At 39.4% G+C, this 16,828-nt stretch overlaps 1 pseudogene; it reads left to right on the plus strand.

Annotated features, from left to right (window-relative positions):
• Nucleotides 1–14,406: 14,406 nt before the first annotated feature.
• LOC147426839 (uncharacterized) lies at nt 14,407–16,196 on the plus strand (annotated as a pseudogene).
• The last annotated feature ends 632 nt before the right edge of the window (nt 16,197–16,828 follow it).

Consider the following 16,828-nt stretch of genomic DNA (forward strand, 5'->3'; position numbering starts at 1 on the left):
AAGTTGGATGAAGCATTAGTTGCATCAATAGTTCAAGTAGCAACACTAGTAGGTTTAATTGCGAGTGTAGCTAGAAGTAGCTAACATGGTCAGATGTCGTGACCAAGTGTGTGCGTGCATACATATTTACTTACACACATATATATACATGTATACATGTATGTATATATATATACATACACACACAAATATAAATTGAAAAAAAAATGGAGACAATGGAGAGAATGTGGTCTTTTTCCTCAAACGTCATGTATGTGCATTGTCTCCATTTTCGATTTGACTCTTCTCCATTGTCCCAATGTTATAAAAGCTCTACATCATCCACATACAACAAAAGCATAATTATCGCATTGCAAAAAGTGATCTCTTCAATGCCGCCTTCTTGCATAAAGTCAAGTACCATTTGTTCTAATTGATTGATGTATAGACCAAAGAGAGTTGGTGACAATGGGCATCCTTGTTTAACCCTAATAATTTTTTTTGAAATTCCTCTTCCCATGTGCAATTGACACATTACCTTCTCATAGATTCGAGAAGACGCAAGCATAAACTCACTGGGCACTTGGAGTCCTTCATAAATTGTTATATGGAATCATATCAAAGGCTTTTTTAAATTCCACAAAACAACAATACAATCGCTTGTCTTTCAACCAATTTTCCTCCATGAGAACACAAAGAGTGACAAGATGATTAATGGTGTTATGGCATCGACAAAAAGTCGCTTGTCCTTTTGCACGTTTAGTCATTCTCTTCAATCCAATCACTCAATTTCATTTCCATCATGCACCCAAACAACTTTGCCATAAGAGACCCAATCATTATAGTTCGGTAGTTGTTTAGAGTCTTTACATTCTCTCCTTATGCAAAGGTTTGACCCAATTTGTACTCCAATCATAAGGCATATCATGTTGAAGTGCAAGGTTAAACATGTCACACATGCACTCATGTGTAAAATCTCTTGTCTATTTGTTCATCTTTGGTTTGATACCTTGAAGATCTTCCGCTTTGCGAAGTGATCGACTTTTCAAGCCCACTACATACATCTTCAATAGTAAAAAAAGAGGACATACATGGGAGTGAACCATAAAATGTCATTTTTCAACATTTGGTTGTTCATATAGTTGCTTATAATGTGTGTATATATCCATAAAACTTTTTACCAATCCGCTTGTCCCTCATGTTTCTCCAAATTATTCCACATGTACGTGCCTTTTCTTAAACTTGAAAAAATTGTTGCTTTACTTCCCATCTTCTTATCTTCTTCTGAATCAATGCCTTATATGTTAGTCATGAAAAGACTAACTTAAGCAAGTGATAAGTCCTAGAATATGAGTGATTGATGTATATATAGAGAAAAATGTTCCTCAAGTATCCTACATGTGTTCACATGCATCTATACTACAATAAAAAGGGGAGGGATTCCGCCTTCTCTCCCCCTGACACATGGCAAGCGCTCCTTGCTCCGATGTGTATGCCATGCAGCTCCCGACAATGGAGAGAGAGAGAGAGAGAGAGAGAGAGAGAGAGAGAGAGAGAGAGAGAAAGAAGTTCACACAATCTAGGCAAGAAAAGGACAAGTGCCCCTATCACTTCAAGTGGAAATTCATATAGCCATCTACAATAACAAGAGTCAATTCACATAATCCAGATAGCAAAAGGACAAATGTCCCCTTATTGCTTCAAGTGGAAATTCATAACACATCCTTCTATACAAAGGCTTACAAAGGGACCTTCCTGAACCTTCTCTCTCATTTGCATTTGCAATTAACACAATCGAGCACAACATAGCTATTTAGTTCAATTTTGGGGATAGTTTAGTGCATGCGAGTGTCAGAAGGTAGACACTACTTGGAGAGTCTGCAAGAAATAAGACCCCTTCTTGGCACCATGGGGAAGAAGAACATTGAGAACTTCAACGGTGAGTAGTTTTGAAAATGGAAAACCAAGTTAAGAGAGGCTACCTGATGAAAAGGAACTTATGGGTTGTGATCAAAGCACCTAAGTATCAACAACCTCGACCTAAGAGCACACAAAAATTAGAACTACATCCTCCACCATGAAGGCTCTAGTCTTGGAAAATGATGAGCAAGGCCTAGGGATTATCACTACATCACCACAAAAACATTATGTGTATTTCATAAATGAATGTGAGTGTGCACATCAACCTTAAAAAAAAGCTCCATACTAGAGCAAAGAAAAGCAAACTTTACGAAGCAACCATACATGCTTACCATGGATGAAGGTCAAGACATTGCCAACCTTGCTCAAATGCTAAAAAGAATTGCCACTCATTTCACATCCCATGTTAGGTACCCGAGGACGACAAGGTTGAAATTGTCTTGAGAGTTGTATTTTACCCCAATCACTTGACCTCTTAGTGGGTACTTTTACCAAAAAGGAACAAGCACTTGCTAGGTAAACTGTAATTATCTCAATGCAAGAAGAATGAAATCATAAAAAGGAATCTCAATTTATTTCTACAAGAGGTGCACTCATAGATTCTTCATCAAATAAAACGGCTATATCTATCACATGTGGTAGACTAGGACAAGTAACAAAAGTTAGCTACCAAAACAATAAATGAACTCATTGTGGTAAGAAAGGGCACCAACATATAGGATGGTATTTAAGATGCAGATCAAGGCGACTTAACACCATGTCCACTATAATTTTCACTCTACTAGTTTAAAATAAACTTTCCGAGTAGCAATTATTTACATGTTTTTCATTGAACCATTTTTTAAGGTAGCCTAGGGAGCTCGGCCCCAACCATGCTCACTTTTTGAGAGAGGGGATATGAGTCTCTTTCATTTGTTTATAGTCTAAACCCTGAGGAGAAGGTTGTGATCGTGGGTTTTAGCATATGATTCATCTGTAAAAATAAGATAAGTGGTGCGCCTCTCATCGGCGATCACCTAAACACCTATAGGAACGACAAGCTCGATCCATGACGCAAATAAGTGATAAGGCGTCCATCAAAGGTGATAGGGTGTCCGTAAGTGGTTAACATGTCCCCTTTCCTTATGTAGATTCCGTCCTCAGAAGCTAGTGAAGTGAAGCCCATCGTCGAGGTGGAAGAGCATTTGAGTTTGTAGTCTTTAGCTTTCTTCAAACACTACAAAATCAACCAAAAATGGCACAGTAATTGCATTCACATAAAGCATATAAAATTAAAAAGCATATGCAGTGAATAGGCACATAGATTGATTGGTAACAAAATATTAAACAATTTTTTAGCAGTAAACATTAAACTGTAATATAATCAGATGCATAAGCACTTGTAAAGGTCCAAGAATAAACAAGTCTAGGGTCGCTAATTCAATGATCGAGAGACACTAGAGGTCATATATTAATACCATGGACAATCTTCTCAATTCTCTCTGGTCAATTAAACTGTTTAATCGTGAGAGCAAAGTAGTCCATGTCGGAGGGCTGATTAGAGGCTATACCTAGAAGACCTTCTAGTTAAGCTACGATAAAATGAATTTTATATAAAATCATTGCCTGAATTATTTCCTTTGTTTGACCCTCCAAAGTGTTTTCCACATTGATTCAGTTTTTGATGTGTGTGCTTATTTTGTATGCCTTGGGCTTTTTGATTTTCAAGGAAAAGCGGCACACTTTAGGGCTCTAGTATCATAGGCAATACATGTGAGTGAAGTACCAAATCAAGCTGGAATTTCTCTTCCAACTTAAGATTTTATATTTTTTGGCACTTTTGTTTTTTTGTTTTTCACTGCATTTCAATTTTGTAACTTTGAGGGGTCATATTGACACTGTTACCCTTCCCAGGCTCATCACAATAGTAAACTCCCTTTATAATACTTAAGCTAAAGGTCAAGAGGGATTAAACTCACTAGAAAGCACTAGTATATTGTACTAACCATTGACAATTAGGAAGGCATTTCCCGTGGTATTAAGAGAAGATCTCTAATGCCTATCTTGGTCAAACTAGCTTAGTCAGACTGCTTGATTCATAAACCTAGACAAGGGACTATGATATAAAATTATATTGAATCTAATGTTTAATACTAAGCAAATATGCTGAATATTGTGCTACCAATCACAGTTTAAGCAGACAAACATGTATGCTAAAAAGATAAGAGGCAATGATAATGGAAAGGAAACACATGTTCATGTTGATGATCGCGCTTGATTCGCAGAGTGAACTAGACAAAGATTGCATGAAGTTCAAAATCCTAAGTACTACAACGCATTCTTGTACACACTAGAAAACACAAGGAATACCTTTAGGAGGCACATCAATGGGAAGAGTCACCAACTTTTATTGAACATAATCAAAACAACATAAAGAACCCTAACTAATTATTTGCTCCCCCGTAGAGGGTGAAGGGAATATGATATTGAATAGATGGACAGGTAGCCCTAAGTCTAAACCCCTATCCTTGTCATCGTCGAGAAAAATAAAGTCATCATTCATAAGACCATATGTGCCATCCGTGTAATCATGTAAATCTTCCTCATCATTGGATGCACATATGTTCACTAATGATGTCACTAGGTGTGTATAGTTATCTTGGTCAAAAGGGTAAGCTTGTGCAATTAGAGAGACGTTCTCTACTAAGGAGGGATCAGTCAGTCAAGAGACGTATCAGCCATTCTATTTTCTCAAAATTCTTCTCACACGCTAGCGTATCTACCAAATCCCATTCACAGACAAGCACCGGGTAGATTATGTGAAACGCTTGTGAGAAGTAAAGAGGGTACCTCTCACCCAAGGTAAGAGTGGATGACTCTAGCATACTAGCCATATCAATACACACAGATAGATGTTGGTTAATGTGCAAATATTACAAGTGTAATGTCAAAATGTCGTGTCCTTGTGCATAATTTGGGTCATGTACTAGAATTTGTAGGTTTTTAGATTTTTGTTTGGTGGCTCTTGCTCTTTTACTTTTTTATTTGTATTTTCTTGAGTATGGGGCTAGATATATACATTCCCTAAGATTGGGAGATTGAGAGGTCAGGGAGGAAGGTTAAGAGGGGAGCAAGTGAATGATGGATGTCATCAAAACACTCCCCCCTCCCTTGGGTAGATCATACCTTTTGCAACGATGTCGTCACCTTTTGAAACCAATTGTTCCAAGTTATTATGGGTGAATACTTTGATCAATAGTTTTTGACCGCCCTAGGCATTTCATCTAGTTGCAAGGGTGGTAAGGTACTCTCCCACGATTTTACTTGCAACGTTGTTGTAGGTGGTGAACTTACAATGGGAGGTGCAAATTCTTTCTTGTTTTTCTGTACAATTTTGGTGGTAGGTGGAAGTTGTGAAGAAGCTTGTGTTTTCGTTGAGAAGAACTACATGAAGAGCAAGAAGCGTCATTTTTTTTTTCTATGTTTGAGCCAAGCAAAAAAAATCGCTCTCTTTTGGATATCCAAACTAGCTCCGCATCAGGTGTATAGTGTTCTGTGATCTTTCCCTTCCCACGATCTTTCATCGGCTTTATTATTACATGATCTGACTAACATGGGTCTATGTGTGACAAGTAAGAATACAATCTACGTTTAGGCATCCAAATTTGATCATTCCCTTCATAGTAGCCTTGGGATTCCAATAGTCATTTAGGAATTCAACACAACGTTTTCTTACATTTCTTGGAGCGAGTGGAGAATCTCTTACAAGGCTTCTGTTTTTTAGCATAAAAATGGTCGCTAAGGACGCTTTAGAGACCCATTTGTATGTTTTCTTTGTTATATTAGGACAAGTTTTGTATGTATCATGCTTTGTTTCAACTAGCATAAGGAATAGGAAAATCAAATTTTTCGTCTTCTGGTTGAGCTAGTATACACCCTATAGAAAAATTTGAAGCATCTACATGTATGTGGAATATCTTATTCCAATATGGTGCTTTCAATATTGGAGCTGAGGTGAGAGCTTGCTTAAGATTCATGAAGGATTCTTCACACTCATCAGTCCATTCACAGTGTGTAATCAAGCTATACATGGGTTTTGCAATTATAGCATACATGTAAATGAACCGTCTGTAATATCCACAATGTCCCATGAAGGCTTGAACCCCCTTGACTGTTGTTGGTCTAGGAAAATCAGCAATAACATGAATTTTATCCATATTAGTAGCTATGCCATTTTTAGATACTATATGTCCAAGAATTTTTCCTTGTCTACCCATGAAGGTGCACTTTTCAAGATTTAAGCAAATCCTATAAATTCTACATTTTTTGAATACCTTTTTGAGGTGTTCAAAATGATCAGCCCAGATTGATGAATGTACGCATAGATCATCCATATATACTTCCAAGAATTTCCTTAGATATTCCTTAAAAGCATGACTCATCAATCTTTGAAATGTGGCAGGAGCATTAGTTAAGCCAAAGGACATAACCCGATAGGCAAAAATACCCCATTCCGTTGCAAAAGCACTTTTATGTTGATCTTTTGGGTCAACCAAAAGTTGATTGTATCCAGAAAAGCCATCTAAGAAGCTGTAAGCTTCTTTCCCTGCAACTAGTTCTAACACATGATCAGTGATTGGAAGAGGAAAGTTGTCTCTAATGGTAGCTACATTCACTTTCTTGAGGTTGACACATACTCGTAATTTTCCATTCTTCTTGGGTACGACCACAATTGGAGACACCCAATCTATGTGTTCAATTTCATAAATGAATTCGGCTTCCTTTAGTTTCTCAATCTCTTCTTTGATCTTCTTGGAAAATGTTTCATTGTATGTGTATGGCCTTTGTCTACTTGGCTTCGCATCATCTCTCATGGGTATGATATGTTGGCAGATTTCTGGATCAATGCCCTTGAGATCCTTGTAAGACCAAGCGAAGATGTCTCGATATTATTTAAATAAGCTCAATAAAATCTCTTCTTCTTCTTATGTTAGGTCATTTGCAATGTAGGCAAGCCTAGGCTCTTCTCCTGGTTCAGCCAAGTCTATCTTTTTCACGTTTTTAGGCCCTTCGTAGGACTCGCTTTGTTTTCGTAGTTCTCTAACAGGTTGTTCTACTATGATTTTTTGGTCTTGGAGAGTATATTTCTTGTAATGGGATGGAACACTCATATTTCTTGTAATGGGATGGAACACTCATTACATATTTACCATCCTCTTCTGTGGTTTCCATTTCGGTTATATATATCTCTTTTGGAGCTTTTTTCAACTCTTGATGTTTCTTTTTCCGCTCAACTCGTGTCATGGTTGGCTCCTTGTCGTGTTTGTTTGGCTTTGCTTGAGTATCCATCTTTGTTTTTCTCAATGTTTCGATGTCATAAAATCTAATATCTAACCAACCCAAATGATTTTCTCATATTAAATTGATCACTTAATGTGGGAGAATAAACGGGAACAAGTGTTAAGATATAGATATGTGCTTATAGATCTATCTCAACACGGGGCCAATGGTAAAGGGGCCCAAATGAGAGATGGTCTATCAAAGAGCAAGGCTAACCAATGGAGAATAAGCCCTTGGGGTTAGCTTCATTGAAGACCTCCAATAATGTGTGTAAAAGTCCTTTGACCTTAGGTAAGCTAGGACTGAGCTTGAGGCGGGAACCCGACCCACCAAGCTCGTGGTGCTTGTCGTGCTTGAGGTGATTGTCATGCTTGAGGTGCTTGATTAAGGGCTTGAGGTGCTTGATCTACTACATGCTTGAGGTGCTTGACTTACTACTTGATTAAGGTGATCGAGGTGCTTTGACATGCTTGCCTGAGATGCTTGTGGGAATACACCCTAGTCCAAGTGCTTAGTCATGCTTGATGACATAAGTGCTTGAGCACCAAAAGTCAAAAGATCCCTACAAGAGGGGGGGTGAACCCTTTTCCTAGGGGCTAGAGAGAGAACACACACTCACACACACAAGGAAGGCCCAAGCTTGAAGAGGCAACAAGGACACATGTCAGGCCCCTACCTATGTTACCTTCATGAGATGCCTGAAACCTATTGGTTGGCCACCCAAGGGGTCCAATAGTAATTTAGGAGATTTAATTGATTGATTTAGCATTTATCTAGCCCTCTCTCTCTCTCTCAAAGGGGAAAGGGGGACACTTGTCTCAAGGCTACCCCTACTGCTTGTAATGCCTCCTGCTCATGATTGGCTAGGGCTGGAGGGGTCCAATAAGCTTCAAGCATGAGCTACAAGGGGGGGTCGACCCAAGCAAGCTAGGGGGTTTCTTAGGGGGTATAATCACCCACACACACACACTCACAAACACTCTCATTGTGTGCTATGCAAAGTGCAAGAGCTCCCTCTCCAAGCAAGTAGAGGTTGAGAGCCTACACCAACACTCTTGGCTATGGAGTGCAAATCCAACCAATAGCCATGCTTCAATACTTAAGCTTGCCATCTCCTTCTTCTTCATTACTATGCTATTATATATGCTAGCAACAAGAGTATGATAAGTGAGGAACTAATTCTTTCTCCTACGAAATGTTTCTTCTTCCTCTTCCCTACCCTCATTCCCTGCTAGCTCTCTCCACCTTCGAAGGTGTTTGAGGTCTTGGGACTGAGGCCTGGGATAGTTAAAGCTTTCTTCAAGTTTATGTTATGTTTGTGATGCATGAAGCTTTCCATCTTCATTGCATCACCTAGGTTACAAGGAACACAAAGACTGTATTGTAACAAGTCTCTCTTAATGGGAGAAATCATAATACAAATGTCTATTGGAGGGGGGACCGGCTCCACATAAATCCGGTCCTCAACTGTTGTCATGTTCTCTAAATTCTCTCTCTTGCAAAAGTATTGTTCATGCCAAGTTAACTAATTGCTATGATTATGTTGCTATTTTCAAATATGTTCACCCGTTATTCTCACAAAGTTATTTCTCAAAAGTACTCTCATTAATTTCCGCTACTCTCAAGTTAAATAGGCCAATTCCATTACATTCGACATTTATGGATTTTTGTTTGAAGGTTATCTTTCAGTGATTTTGTCCTTGACACAATCATGTACATCTTTCTGCATCAGGAACTGTGTTACTAGAGACTGATGCCATGGGTCTTGTTTTCACGTTTCTGGTGTCTCTTTTTTGTCTATACCATTTTTTTCCTCTCGCTTTTTGGTTAGGAAAGTCAAAAAACTTTTCCTCCCCTCCTTTCAGGAGTAACTTAGCTCTCACATGTTCTTTTTCTGACCCCGATTCTTCTAAGGTAGCTGAATGTTCTTCTAACTCATTTGTGGCATCGTAGTAGAGGTATGAAAAGACTTGTTGAGCTTTCATCAAGTCCTTGGATTCCTCAATTTCATCTTAAATGTGGAGGGTTTAAATCATTTGGATGGGAATTATGTCGTAGCCATCCGCATTACAAAATTGAGTAGGCAGAGACATATTCACACATATATCCATTGTCGCTAAAATTGGAGTCCACTCAAATGGCTCAAACAAATGTTCTGGAAACGGTTCAGGTACATAGGCCTTGTGTGTGCAATCCCTTTCTAAGGTACATTCTTCTTTTTTTAAGCTCCCGTTTTTTGAAGCTCCGCACATCCAAATAGGAGTGTCTTTGTTAACCAAGAAGGAAGCTTAGTTTTAGCCGAAGAGACTAAATTAAACTCTTGTATGGGCGTTTTCAAAACATCTCTATAAGTGTGATCTTTTAAATTAACCCTTGTTATAGATCCCACTTGCTTCAAGTACAGATAGTTGTTTCCCCAATCTTGGATAAGCTGTACCTGTCGCATGAAAGGTCTTCCCATGTAATGTACCCAACATTTATCCTTATAAATCATTTCAGATATTTTGCAAAGTAATTGAGATTCTCAATTTTGTGAGTCATCATGAGTTTATCAGAGCAATCAGATCAAGAATCGGGTTCAAAATCTATTTATTTATGATCTTTCTTTATGTGGAACAATAGGTTTATGTGGGAACCTAATCTATGTGTGAAGAAAAATCTTAGAGATAGTATTTTTAGGAAAGAAAGAGAGGTGAATCAAAATTAGGATACTTCTTGCTTTCTCTCTCTCAAAATAGAATGGGAACTTGTAAGTATAGAGCTTTTTAAAATTCGCGCATAGGATTCGCGAACGCACCAAAAAAAAAATTAAAAAAAAATAAAAAAATTATTTTTTTTAGAGCCGCGACGATGCGCGAGCTTTTTTCTTCTCCTATTATTGAAACCTCTCAGTATTCTTAGCACCCCTTAGGGCCTATATAAAGGACCCTTCTCCTCTCACTTTGAACACACACATCTACAAAAGCGGAAGCTCTCTCACAATGACGAGCTGGAGGAAGCCTCTCTCTCTTAAACTCTCACCTTCAAACCATCTCCATCTCCAATCGTCGACGTATCGTCACCCGATTTGTGAACACTCTCTCTCTCTCTCTCTCTCTCTCTCTCTCCCCCCCCCCCAACAACGCGCTTTTCTTTTCTCCATTCCGAAGCTATGGCTCCGAAGCGTGTAACGCAAAGTTCTAAGGACGCCCATGCCGTTGCACCACCAAGGAAGGTGGGAAGAAAGGTGTCTACTTCGAACGTATCTCATGCAGAAGCATTAACCGAAGAAGAAGTCGAAACCGTCCAACCTCTAGCACAGGAGTTAGTCACACACGTTCCAAATCCGGTAAGACAAATTTATAATTATGCATAGTTGACCGATAAGATGAATTTAGACCTTACTTTAAACCGATCGAAAATGTGATTGTTCAATCACATGAAACAAGCATATGTTTTCATAGATTAGTGATAGAACTGTTTGATAAATTGTCACTCTTGTTGGATTGTTATTGTTTAATCAATTGTTATTGTTTGATAAGCGGTTTCTGATTGATATGAAGAATTGGTTGATCATGTTTGATGAATCATTTAATGAGAAGAATTGTTTTGTTCTCGTGGGTAGCGAGATGATTTCGCGGTTAGCGAAAATTAAGCTGAGGTTATCGGCTCTCTTTTGTTCCTCGTAGTTACCGAGATGCCTCGTGGGTAGCGGGATGCCTCGCGATTAGCAAGATGCCTCGCGGGTAGCAGGATGCCTAGCGGCTAGCAAGATGCCTCGCGGGTAGCGGGATGCCTGGCGGTTAGCAAGATGCCTCGCGGTTAGCGAGATGGGAAGGTTGCGCAATTCGCGGTTAGCGAATAAATCCTTTGCAAAGGCTCTGTTGGTTAGACAAAGAAAGTCCGCGGGTAGCGGCAAAATCATGAGAAATTGGAAAAGTTGTTTTTGTTGAATAATAGGGTCGCCTTCATTAGCATTGTTTAAATTGTTTTGGTATTGTTTGAAGGGCTGTATAAAAGAACCTGCGTTTGCAATTAATTAAGGAACACTATTTGTATATGTAAAACAGTGTGGAAAAAAGTGTGTGTGGGGTGGAAAGTGGGAACTGGCTCAGGTTTTCAGTCAAGGATGGGTGGACTCGATTAGTCAAGTACTTTTAACTTTGTCTTAGTTAGTTAGAGATTTATCTCTTGTCATATTTTGGATTTAAGGATGGCGGCCGTGCCTCTTAAACGCGGGGAAAAAGGCGTTGTTTTTGGATCCTTAATGTGTGAAATGGATTTCTTCTCTTATAATGTAGGATCTAGAGTCCATAGAACCTTTAACCTCATCGACTTGGCTTGTGGCATAGGGTCCCGCACCTACGAACACAATAAGTGGAATTCTTCTTCTCTTTCGTTGCTCGTATCCTTGCTTCGCATTTTCAGAGTAGGGTGTCGTCAACGGATTTAGAGGATAAAGAAGGCTATCTTCCAAGTCGCCCCGATCTTTTAGGACGGGGACCTTACAGTTGGTATCAGAGCTTAGGTTAAAATGATTTAGTTGGTGACTTGAAGCTTCTTCATGTATATGGTATTCTATCCCCATTATGAGACTCAGAGGAATATTACAATATACCGATTGATGTGTATCATAGTTATGGTTGAAATCTCTATTATGTTGCTCTTGGAGAGAACTTTTGTAGACCCCTATATGACATTTTGATGACCTTAAGATTAAAAGATTGAGTTATTTTCTACAAAGAAATTGTTTGACTGGTTAAGTCATGTAAGTAAGTTTTTTTGTGTAGATTGAATGAGCCATGACTGGTTAAGTTATGTGATTGAGATAATCATGACTGGTTAAGTCATATGATTGAGTTTTGACGAATTGGATAAGTCATGACTGGTTAAGTCAAGATTGGTTAGGTAATGTGATTGGATTTTAATGAATCGGATAAGTAAGGATTGATTAAGTCATACGATTGAGCTTTTAGTGGACTGGATAAGACTAAGTTTCAAAAGTACCCTATTGATTTGAGTTATTACAAACATTGATGCACACTCAGGGGAATCCTCAAATCACTTCTACGTTGAAAAACCCTCAGAATGATGCTCTCTATACGGAGTTTTAGGAGAAGAAGTTGTTGCTCAAACAAATGCAACCATCTTCTTTTAAAGGAGAGGGTGATGATATTGAGAAAGAAGCAAAAGTATGGATTGAAGCTATGGATGATTACTTCTTTGCTGCAAGGACCACACCTGCAAATCAAGCGATGTTAGGGATGTTTCGCCTCTCAGGGGAAGCAAAATTATGGTGGAAACGACATTGTCGTGACATGGGAGTGTTGGAGAACTCTCAGAGTTGGTGGGAGATCAAACAAGCGGTGAAGGAAAGATACTTACCTCCTGCCCATGAAGCGATAAAGATGAATGAGTTCTTTAGCTTGAAACAATATGGTTTATCCTTGGAAGAGTACTACTCAAAGTTTGTAAGGCTTAGACGTTACGCACCATCAATGACCATAGAGCAGCAGGTAGCTCGCTTTGTCAAGGATTAAGAGAACCCATTTGCTCGCTATTAGAAGCCTTAAAACCTACCACTGTACAAGATGCTTTACTACGAGCCAAACCTTTAATGAAGAAACAAGGGATTACAAAAAGAATTGAACAGAATCAAAGTTCCAACGATAGACAACCACAAAGGGTTTATGCTGCCAATGCGCTAGATTCTCGACACTTGAGTGTTCGATGCTTTGAATGTGGAGAGTTGGGACATTATCGAAACTCTTGTCTACGACGGAATAACGGAGCAGCAATAGTAAGTGAAGCAGAGTAAGAATATTACCCTTTTAGAGATAATGATGGTCATTACTAATTGGAGTAGAAATATCCTCACTTTTTCTCGAGATGAGAACATCTCAAATCCCTAAGTTGGGGAGATTGTAATGTACCCAACATTATCCTTATAAATCATTTCAGATATTTTGCAAAGTAATTGAGATTCTCAATTTTGTGAGTCATCATGAGTTTATCAGAGCAATCGGATCAAGAATCGGGTTCAGAATCTATTTATTTATGATCTTTCTTTATGTGGAACAATAGGTTCTCGACTAGTTCATAGAGACTACAAGAGGTTGTCAATCTCTCGAAAAACAACAAACAACTCGAATCTAACTCAAGCTACACTCAAGTGACTGAAATCACTAAAAGCCAATCGCTCATTGGCAAACAAATCACATCCGTTACAACATCAAATGACATCCAAACGTAATGAAACTTCTAGGACAAGTTTATACGACCTAAGCACACATACTTATGTTCTCAAACCTCACTTTAGGTCAAGTGCCAAAATCGCGATTATTAACAGCAATGGATTTTTGACCTAGTCGTTTTTCGACTTAGAATGCACCTAAATGCTTAGCAATGATGCCCCAATACCCCGCCTATGATTAGTTTTTGATTTTGAAGTGTAAATTCCTACTTATGATGAAATTAGATCGCGGGTCCCGCGACACCAAAATCTACGAATTACTGTGATGTGTTTACGTCAATGCGTAGAGCTCTTACTTGCGGTTGCAATGCAACAAACACGACTGCAATGTGACAACCGAGGAGGGAGTAGGAAGCAAGAGAAGGAGAGAAGTGAGTGCCGTTAGCTCACGCTGTGTATTTCATTATCCAAAACTTACAAATAACTTACAAAAAGTGGCTTTTATACATTAGCCAAGGTTTTTGATGGTAAAAACTAATAATTTGGAAGCTCTAACTAAAGATAGGTAATGACAGGTTGATACAATTTGGAAGCTTGTAGCCCCTGCTCATCAATTACAAGGTTTATCCAACAAAATAGGAGTTACAATATTTCTGATTTATAAAAAATAATAAGTGTCTTTATAATAAGAGCTCCAAAAAATGGTATCCATGGTATCCGTGTTAGCTTGCTGCTAACAATGGGACCTCCCTAGACACAAATATGCTCGTTTAGCTCTTGAGTCTTCCCGACAGCTAGCATTGCAGGGGGATACTACTTGCTCGTATTGAAAGATATCATTGTTCGAGTTCCACGGTTTCAATATGGATAGATTGTCTCCTTTCCTATACTCTTTGGATAGCGCACCCTTTGTGTCTATTACGAGCACACAGATCGCCAAGCTCATTCGTCCATCAAGATGACCTATCTCAACTTGATGCCAAGAGGACTTGGATTCAGCCAAAACGAGAGTGGGCATGAAGATGGATTTCTATAGAGAGCATCTGCTTCAACTGATGGAGGACAGGTTTGTGACTAGACCTAGTTACATAGATACACATTTATCTTGGGGGATATGGGGCACTATTGGTCAATTATGCACCTTTTCACATCAACTTGAGGTCGAGACTGGCAGGTTTAGGGAGTTACCTATAGAGGATAGGATATGCCAGCTATGCCCTGGAGCCTGAGACAGAGCTACATTACATATGTCACTGCCAGGTGTATTATGAGATACATGGGCGATTTCATTGACTCTTTGGAGAGGGTTTGGACCACTATCCAGGGTCACGAGATATCAGGATCAGAGATGCCTTTGATTATTTTTACTCGAGTTACACAGACATAGAGAGAGCCTGCTGCTGCTGCGAAGACCAAGAGAGACACAGTCTCAAGGCAGATTACAGACTTCTTTAGACCACATACTGGCCAGATAGAGTGGCAGACCACACAACAAAGCCCAGAGGCTACTGAGCTAGGGAAATTTAGATGCCCACGATTGGGGGTACTTCATAGCATCAACAAAGATTACGATAGAGGGTATGAATCACTTTAGCTCGATGGTACGAGTACTTACCATGGCGGACATTGAAGATATTCTACAGTGACCAATGTAGTACATCCGTGGACAACGGCCAATGTTGGACATCCTCCGATAATAGTGCCCGATGTCGAATATTATCCGATAATAGCGCCCGATGCCGAATATCCTGGAACATTGATGTTCATACACTGAGATTGTACTATCCTAAACAATTTTGAGCTGCTTAGATTCATGATAGTAACTATTTAGCTTTTATTTTGCTTCATTTTATTTTTATTTTGTACCCAGACATTGTATGAGATTCAGCAGGATTAGCAGTTTGGTCTCATAGATCATTTTGGCCTTTTGAAGACGCTCGATATAACATCTCATTTCATTTCTCACTCTCATAGAGATAGAGCGTTCATTAGGGATTTCGGGTTTGAGCTGGATTAGTTAGGGTCTTTTTGCAGTCTTGCAAGGTTATCCGCCGATTGGCCTCTTGCAACAGGAGGGTTTTGCCACAAGCAGGAGGTCCTTCAGCCGGCTGATCAATTTCAGTCGCGATCATCCATTCAGGTCCTTACGGCCTTGGAGGCGCATGTCACAAGTTCCACGCCGCCTCCTCCCTTTTCCACGTCTCCTTCTCAAGGACCTGGTCTATTTGGAGAAGGAGATGAGGAGGAGGCGTGGAGAAGGGAGGAGGAGACATGGAGAAGGGAACAAAGTCAGAAGGACAAGGAAATGGCATATCGGATTAAAACGCTCCTACTTCTGGAAGTAAATCTCTTGAGATTGAAGGGTCTGAATAACACACGTGGCCTCTTTGAGAGAATGTAAGAGGTCCTTGCAGTCTACACTACACTGGTGCTACAAGTAAAAAAGGTTTAAACCTGTGGGAAGCCATCCTTAGGTGGAATCCACCTTTCACCGAAGGATGTGCGAAAGCAAGCAGCTCATTGCCACACCATCTACGATGTTCTTTCACAACACGTGCATGCCGAAAGGAATTTGGCTGAGCTTCAGGCCGCCAACGGGAAGATATATTTTCAGAGAGGGCCTATGCCCCTTAGCAGGTGTAGATATTTCTCTTTATCAAAAAGGCGGTGGATTTTGACATTGCCATAGACCCATCTACCAGGCCTTGCTAAAGAGTTCGGATGTGGGGTGCTGGCATGATTACAACATACCAACAACGACTTTTAGTAATGATGCTTAATATACATGTGCAATAATGGCCTACAATGTTTTTTATCTGAAACACATTGCACATTGTGATCTTTGTTAGTATGTAGGTCTCTTTGGATTATGGGCTCACTGCCGAGTGATGAAGACTATTTTGGTTATTCACTAGTAAGTGGAGAGGGTTTGTTGTTCATCTTAGCATTAGAGCTTGTTTAGCCTATTGTTCTATTCAAAGCTTATGTTTGATGATGTTTTGTATCATGATATATATCTGATGGGTTGGTCTCTTTGCTAATTTGGGTGACATTAATAATATTGATCAAAAGGATGATGTTACCGAAAACGTTTGGGTATGCTACTAGCTGCAAAAGAATGGGGCATAGATTCCCTTATGATGCAATCACATAGGAGGTAAGGATTACTGAGAGTATTCTTTACCGCTACATCTTGGGGTGTGTTGATGATGTTGATGTGAGGACAGGTAGTCCTCAGGGTACATTATGTAGGTAGTCCAAGTGCTTGAAGCTATATACAAGACTTAATTGCAAGCTACTGTTTGCTCTCTAGGAGATGTAGATAATATTGCCATGGTGAGCATAAAGCCTAGTTGGCTTATGGAGGTTCCTCTAATCGTTTACATGGTTTGCTTTAGCACAGCTTTTCATTGCAAATATTTGGCAGTAGTTGCGTGT

This window comes from Adiantum capillus-veneris, chromosome 24, assembly GCF_014529385.1.
Source record: "Adiantum capillus-veneris isolate H3 chromosome 24, ASM1452938v2, whole genome shotgun sequence".
NCBI classification, from domain to species: domain Eukaryota; kingdom Viridiplantae; phylum Streptophyta; class Polypodiopsida; order Polypodiales; family Pteridaceae; genus Adiantum; species Adiantum capillus-veneris.